At 46.9% G+C, this 7,048-nt stretch overlaps 1 pseudogene; it reads right to left on the reverse strand.

The window, feature by feature from the left end:
• Positions 1 to 481: 481 nt before the first annotated feature.
• On the reverse strand, positions 482 to 617 carry LOC146812178 (5.8S ribosomal RNA; annotated as a pseudogene).
• Positions 618 to 7,048: the final 6,431 nt, after the last annotated feature.

Genomic DNA, 7,048 nt, shown 5'->3' on the forward strand with positions numbered 1-7,048 from the left:
CCTAAATTTCTCTATTTGTTTTTTTCAATCCCACTAAATGTACCTGGTTCTTTTTTTTAAGCGCCTTGAAAGTGAGATTGGTAGCTTCATTTGGGGGTATAGGAGGGCCAGACGAGCTTTAGGTTTTATCAAACTAACATATAAACAAGGTGAATTTAAGCTTCCAGATTTTAAATTATACTATTGGGCTTCATTTGCTGGACGGATCCACAGCCTGTTAATAGGGTGTGATGCTGGATTGTCCTCATTGGGATATCAACTTGCATACGGGCCCTTAATTGGATTCGTACTCCATAAACTCACAGACCCAAACTATTATAAGAGGGTTAGGTTCAAGATAGTTAGGGACATAGTGTGGGTATGGCAGGAAATTTGCAAGAAATACACTTTACCTACATTTGATAATTTTCTATATTGTGGGGTAACCCACTGCTTCCAGACATATTTATATGGGGAAAATGTTGGAATGTCTGTGTATTAATAACATAGGCCATCTGTGGGATAAACCGGTGCGTTCTAAGTGCCGATGATCAATGTGTCCTGCAATTCACACTAATTCTCACAACTAGCTGTGCTCTTCATCGACGCACGAGCCGAGTGATCCACTGTCAAAGGCCACAGGCAACTTTTCGCAATGTTCCCCCACCTGTGGGTGCAGGAGAGGCATGAGAAAGGCGACACCATCCTTCTGTCCAACCCCCGCGTGGCAAGACGGCCAAGCTTCCCGTTCAAGGCTTCCTCTCTGAGAGTCAGCCTTCATGATTTGAAGAGTGTTACCAGGCAGCCCAAAGTCGCCACAGAGGCCCAACCTTGCCCGATCGACCAGAGTCCAGTCTGGACAAAGCCCATTTTGCCCTGCCTGCTGCATGCTTGGCGGCACGGAGGGCCGGTGCACGGAGCACCTGCCCCATGGAAACTCCAACCGAGGGCACGACCACGGCCTCCCTCCCTGCTGGAGAAGGGGGGAAAAGGCTTTCCGGGCTTGCTGCTTCCCCTTTGCCAGGCCCCTCTCGCCCGTAGGAGAACGGTAAGCCGGCCGTACAGGATAGGCCTCCCTGTACCCACAGGACCCTGTCCCGGGTTTTTAGCCACACGGCAGACCTGAGGACGGGGCCAAGGATGGGGGGCTTTGACCCTAGGGCAGAGCTTCTGAGTCTGGATGAGCAGGGGAAGAATCTTCATCCCTGATGGAACCCCGTCCCAGACCCTTGGCGGTGCTGCAGGCTGGAGGATGGAGCCCAGGTGGGAGACCCCGCCCCGGGGTTCGGCAGGGCATCGGGCCCGGTTGGAGCTCTTGGAGTCGGCTGCGCATGGGAAACCTCAGCGGGTCTACAGGAGCCCGTCTCAGCGGCTTGGCCATGTGGTGGGCCAGAAGAGGGAGCCCAGAATGGGGGGTAACCACCCCAGGCTCCATTGGGGCCCCGGTCAAAGCTTCTGAACCAAGCCAAGCAGGTGAAGCCATCCCGGGTCTGATGGACAGCTGTCCCAGGCCCTTGGCTGTGGAGCAGGCCAGAGGACGTAGCCTAAAGTGGCAGGTCTGGCGGGCCCCAGTTGGAGGTCCTGGACCTGGTCGCACAGGGAAGGCCTCCCCAGGCTCGCAGGACCCCATCCCGGGCACTCTGCCACGCGGCAGGCCTGAGGACGGCAATCAGGATAGAGGGCTCCCACCCCAGGGCCCACTTGGGCTGGCTTAGAAACATCAGACCACAAGGTGGTCCAGGGTACCCGGTCCCTAGTAATCCAGAGGAAGGCTACCCTCATTTCTTGTAATCCGTGCGCCCAGAGGGGCAGAAGGTACGAATACACCTGACCTCTTGCAGCCCTTGCTGGGCTCAAGGAAGCAAATTAGCCCTCATCTGGACTTTCTGGGCAGGCCAGCCATCTGGTCACCCCAGTGGAAAGCATGGCGTGTGACCAAACAGCCAGGCTCCAGGGACCCTTCAGCCCAGGTGCTCGGAACCCCAGCTCGGCCTAAGGCACAGAGCTGCGAGGAGGGCCCTGAAGGAGCTCCGACCCAGGGCCCGCAGACACCTTATCATGCAGGTGAAGTGGGGATGCCTCTCTGGGCCTGATTGAGCCCAGTCACAGGCCCTTGGTGATGCAGCAGGCGGGAGGATGGAGCCTGAGGCCCAGTCCGGGGCCTGGCGGTGTACTTGGACCCGGTCGGAGCTCCTGGACCCGGCCATGCAGGTGAAGGATTCCTGTTCCCGGAAAAATGATAAAACTTGCTCTACCATTTTTGTTCTCCTAGATTTTGGACCCTAGTTCAGCCAGCATCCAGGGAAACCTAGCCAACCTAGGGCTATCCAGGGTGGGCTGCTTTGCGTGCTTCTCACCACATTTTATTACACAGATTCCCTTGCAAACCTCAAACTTTGACAATAAAAAAACTCATTTTCCTCACATTTCTCTGAAGAAAAGTTCTGGAATCTGCAGGGAGTCACACACTTCCTTCCATTCCCCCAGGTCTCCCAATACAAATAGCATGTAAAAGTTCTTCCCCTGCTCCCAAGGCAGAAAAAAATGAAATCCCAGTGCTGTGAACAGCAGAGGGATTTCCTTGACATGTGCAGAGGATGTAACGGTTATGTCCTCCGCACACGGCCACTGTGGTGGAGGACGTAACCATTACGCCATTGGCACAGAAAGGGTTCAACACAAAGTTGAAAAATGTAAATAATATTTTTCTACTTTTTGTGACTGATTGGACTTCAAATTCTGTTCAACCAAAGGGAGGAGCCTAGAGAGCCACCAGGAACCAGTGGATGTATTTGAAGTGGCTGAGGCAGTGTTGTGGGAAAATTGAGCTGGTTTTTGTCCCTGTCCTTTAGGTAAGACATGTTTCCAGCTCCGGCTGCTGCAGTGCTCACAGAGCCCAAATCACACTTGAAAGACACTGGGAGCCAGATGTACAAAAGACTCCTTTTGTAACAATTAGTAAGCTGGAAAGCACAGCATTTAAATTGGCTGGCCACCTCTCAACATTCCGTACAGGGTCTTAAGTTTTTAAAACTTTGTAAGAGACTTACCTCAAGTGCTACAGAATCATCAGTACATAGAGGATGGCAGCTGCAGCAAACCATTGTCTACATAACAAAGCTTTGATGATTAAAAATCACCCTTGTGGTAAACCTTTTCTAAAAATTGGAATGGGCCAAGATTTGGAATACTTTTGTTTTTTTTCCAGAGTTTTATACAGAGCGAACTTGACCCAAAGGTATCAGAGCACTTTACATGAGCACCAGTTACGTTATGCAAGGACCCATTCATTTTTGTTAGGCACGAGGAGATTAAGTGATTTGCCCAGAATCACAGGATGTTGAGCTTCATTGCGGAGACTCAAACCTGGTTTCCCAGATTTGAGATTGACAGCCCTAGCCCGTTAGGCCACATCCTCTCCCCAACTGCGATGTGAACAAATTTCAACTACTGGCCAAATCTTTCATATTTTAAGCAGCCATCCATGGAATATTAATCCAGAAGATTAAATCAATTTTCATCGCTCAACTACCAATCCTTCTTTTGTTGCCCTGTTCTCTGCATGGATAGTTTCATAACTGCATTTTGGTGCAAATGTTGAGATCTGCTGAATCTAATCAAATGCCTGATTTCTTTTCAAGGACCCTTTGCACTGGTCTCTGGGACTGCACTAGTACAAAGTTTGAAAAAAACATACATTTGACATATCTGGGACCCACTGAGCTAGAGGGACAATGTCCTGTATAGGCCCTTTTTAATTAATTATTGTTGGAGGACATCCTTTGAATGGAAGAGCACAGTTTTGAAAATCTCTGAAGTAAGGAAGATAAAAAAAATTTACATGCAAAACTGCTTTGATCGATCATCATGACAGGCATAAAATGTATATTATTATTAATTACGATTTTATTGAAGATAGAGGGTTGTATTATCCCTCTGACTGAATCCCCAATCTGGAATAGGAGCTGAATCATGGGTGGGAGTACTCAGTTCTTTATTTCAGAATGTGAAGTTGTTTTATATTTGTCAGTTGAGATTTTAGGAATCTCTGCTCTCATTTCTTTATTGTTTGTAACTTCATGACCAAAGCATAAAGAACCACCTCCTTGACTGCTGAAGATCGAGGAAGGAGCTATGATCATCACTCGGGCACATGATTCTTGTTTCACTAAACCTTTAAGTTCCTAATCATCATTGTTTATCTGATGTTTTTTGTTTTATTATGATATTTACCTTTCCCTTTCATACTGTCTGTGTTCCAGATTCCCTTTCTGTGTATTTAACTCATTCAAACTGTTGTGCAGCTGACTAAGTAGCACATTAAGGTTTCATGTTTGCACCCGAAACGAGATTCCAAGTCAGGCACACATTTCACAGTCTGTTGTTATGTGTCCTCATGATCTTCATTCTGCAAAACCTGGAACAAATCATGTGAGCAAATTATGAAAATGTATGTTTGTGCACCACTGAATGGGGGAAAATCCAATAAACAAGTTATCCCCATGCCAAAATCTGAAATTCAGAATATTGCACTGGTTGTGATCCGTCTAATTAGTACATCCCACAATTTTGCAATTTGTACATGAGCAATTACCACACCTTCTTAGCATCCAAAATACTAAAAGGCCTCGACATTTACAGAAAATCTTGCTTTTATGGTCATTTCACTCTACTGCTTAATTTGTGCCCATGTTTGCCGGTCCTAGGGACAGTAGTAAGAGGAGGAGTGGGAGACCCAATAGACCCTTGGAGGCTTGGGCAATTAGTACATCAGAGGGTAAACCTGCCTACAAGTGATTCTTTCTCTACTTAATCTAATATCTTTAGGCAAACATTTGTATTAAGCTCTATCCAAACGCTTACATCGAGTTATTTCAGAAGTTAAATTAACTTATTTCAACTTGAACAAATCCACCAAAAATTATTTAGCACGGGTGTATGCTTTTTGAAACACAAATTTATAATGAAAAACTTTTTAAAGGGTACAAAAAATGTGTTACATATATGAACATACATCAACACATAGTCACTGAGATTCAAGAATTATTTGTTGTTATAAACATCTCATTGTCACTTATGTGGACACCTATTTCAAACAAGATATACAGAAGGAAATTGTGACTGATTCAGCAGAAAACAAATCTTTTAGTGAAACAATTCACAGAGAAAAGAGGTGTAATTTTCGACGTTTCAGGCTAGGTAGTGAATCCATTGGTTAGACCATCTTCAGGACTCTAAATTCATATGTTGAATGCTCCCTATACAAATTGAATGATCCACAGATTATATATCAGTGAAATATAAATAAAAAAGTTAAACCTGTGTACAGATAAAGAGGAAAGAAAAAGAGTGGCGTGACCAGCTCCAAACTTAATAAAATAAAGATTGGATGTAAAGCCATCCAGCGATAGGATTAATAATTATCCACTAAGAGGTGAGATATTAACCAGAAAAAGTGAGTACAAAATCACCTAAAAATAGATTAAAAAGTAAGATAATAGGACTTACTTAGCAGACTACATAGGTGACTTGAGAATTATGAGTGTAGTCTAGTTTGTTAAAATCGGGTACTTGACGTCAAAGAAACAGCTAATGGATAGCTCGCGATAAGAGGTCCCTCTTTAGAAGAGATATCAAAAGTGACCTATCTGGAATAGTCAGCAGATTATCTGATTACATAAAGGTGGCTCAGTGCACGTATCCTTAACTCAGCTCTCAGTATAGAGCATACAACCCAAAAATAGCTGTTAATGATTAAAGTCTATGTTTAGGTGGATTTACTCATGTTTAAGCCATATATTAGAGATGACCCTACTGCTTAATTCGTGCCCATGTTTGCCGGTCCAAAGGACAGGCACTTATTTCTAAACTGTGGAGCATTTATCTACTTCGGGGCCGATTCTGATCCGGGTCGGAAAGCACGCCGACCGAGCCGGATCCGGAGTGTTTTCCGACCGAGCCGGAGTCCTACAGTGCGACCGAGCGAGTACGATGCGGCCGTATGCTGCCAGACTCTGTTCGATCAGACTCCCATAGAAATCAATGGGAGCCGGTCGTACGATGCGTACATGGGCTCCCATTGACTGAATGGGTACGTCTCGCGCAAGGGCGCCCACTGCAGTGGGTACGCGTCGGTGCCATCCTCACCGTACATGCCTGTGTTGGGCGACCCTTGGGTCTCCCCCTGTGTCCAAGTCGTAGGGCTGCGGGTGACAGAGGGTCTGACGCGGACCCCCAAAGGCAACCACCCGGACAGGCTGTCCGACGCGTGCATCGTACTGGCTCGGTCGTGAATCGCATCCATTGCACAAACAACAATAGATGGACAGAATGCAGAACAATGTCATACATTCACCCCAGTACAGAGATCTGGGCCTAAATCCATCGTTTTTTTGCTCACCATGCCATTCTATGGGGCACAGGGTCAAGACTGATTTGCATATGGCTGGGTTCAAACTGCAACGGCATGGTGAGCAAAAAAACGATAGATTTAGGCCCAGATCTCTGTACTGGGGTGAATGTATGACATTGTTCTGCATTCTGTCCATCAATTGTTGTTTTTGCATTTGTCACCCCGAGTGGGAAGGGTATGCCCAGACGTGGGTCCCGTGCTCTCCATGCCACTGGAATCAAGCTATCCTGGCTGAAGAGGGGTGAAACCCCGAAACCGGTCCTAGGATGCTTGTTTCCAGTCCAGGGAGGACCTGGCTTGGCAGTTCGGGCTGGACTGTACCCATGAGGCACAGGGTCAAGACTGATTTGCATATGGCTGGGTTCAAACTGGAACGGCATGGTGAGCAAAAAAACGATGGATTTAGGCCCAGATCTCTGTACTGGAGTGAATGTATGACATTGTTCTGCATTCTGTCCATCAACTGTTGTTTTTGCATTTGTCACCCCGAGTGGGAAGGGTATGCCCAGACGTGGGTCCCGTGCTCTCCATGCCACTGGAATCAAGCTATCCTGGCTGAAGAGGCGTGAAACCCCGAAACCGGTCCTAGGATGCTTGTTTCCAGTCCAGGGAGGACCTGGCTTGGCAGTTCGGGCTGGACTGTACCCATGAGGCACA

The sequence above is a fragment of the Triturus cristatus genome, chromosome 7 (genome assembly GCF_964204655.1).
Source record: "Triturus cristatus chromosome 7, aTriCri1.1, whole genome shotgun sequence".
Lineage (NCBI taxonomy): Eukaryota > Metazoa > Chordata > Amphibia > Caudata > Salamandridae > Triturus > Triturus cristatus.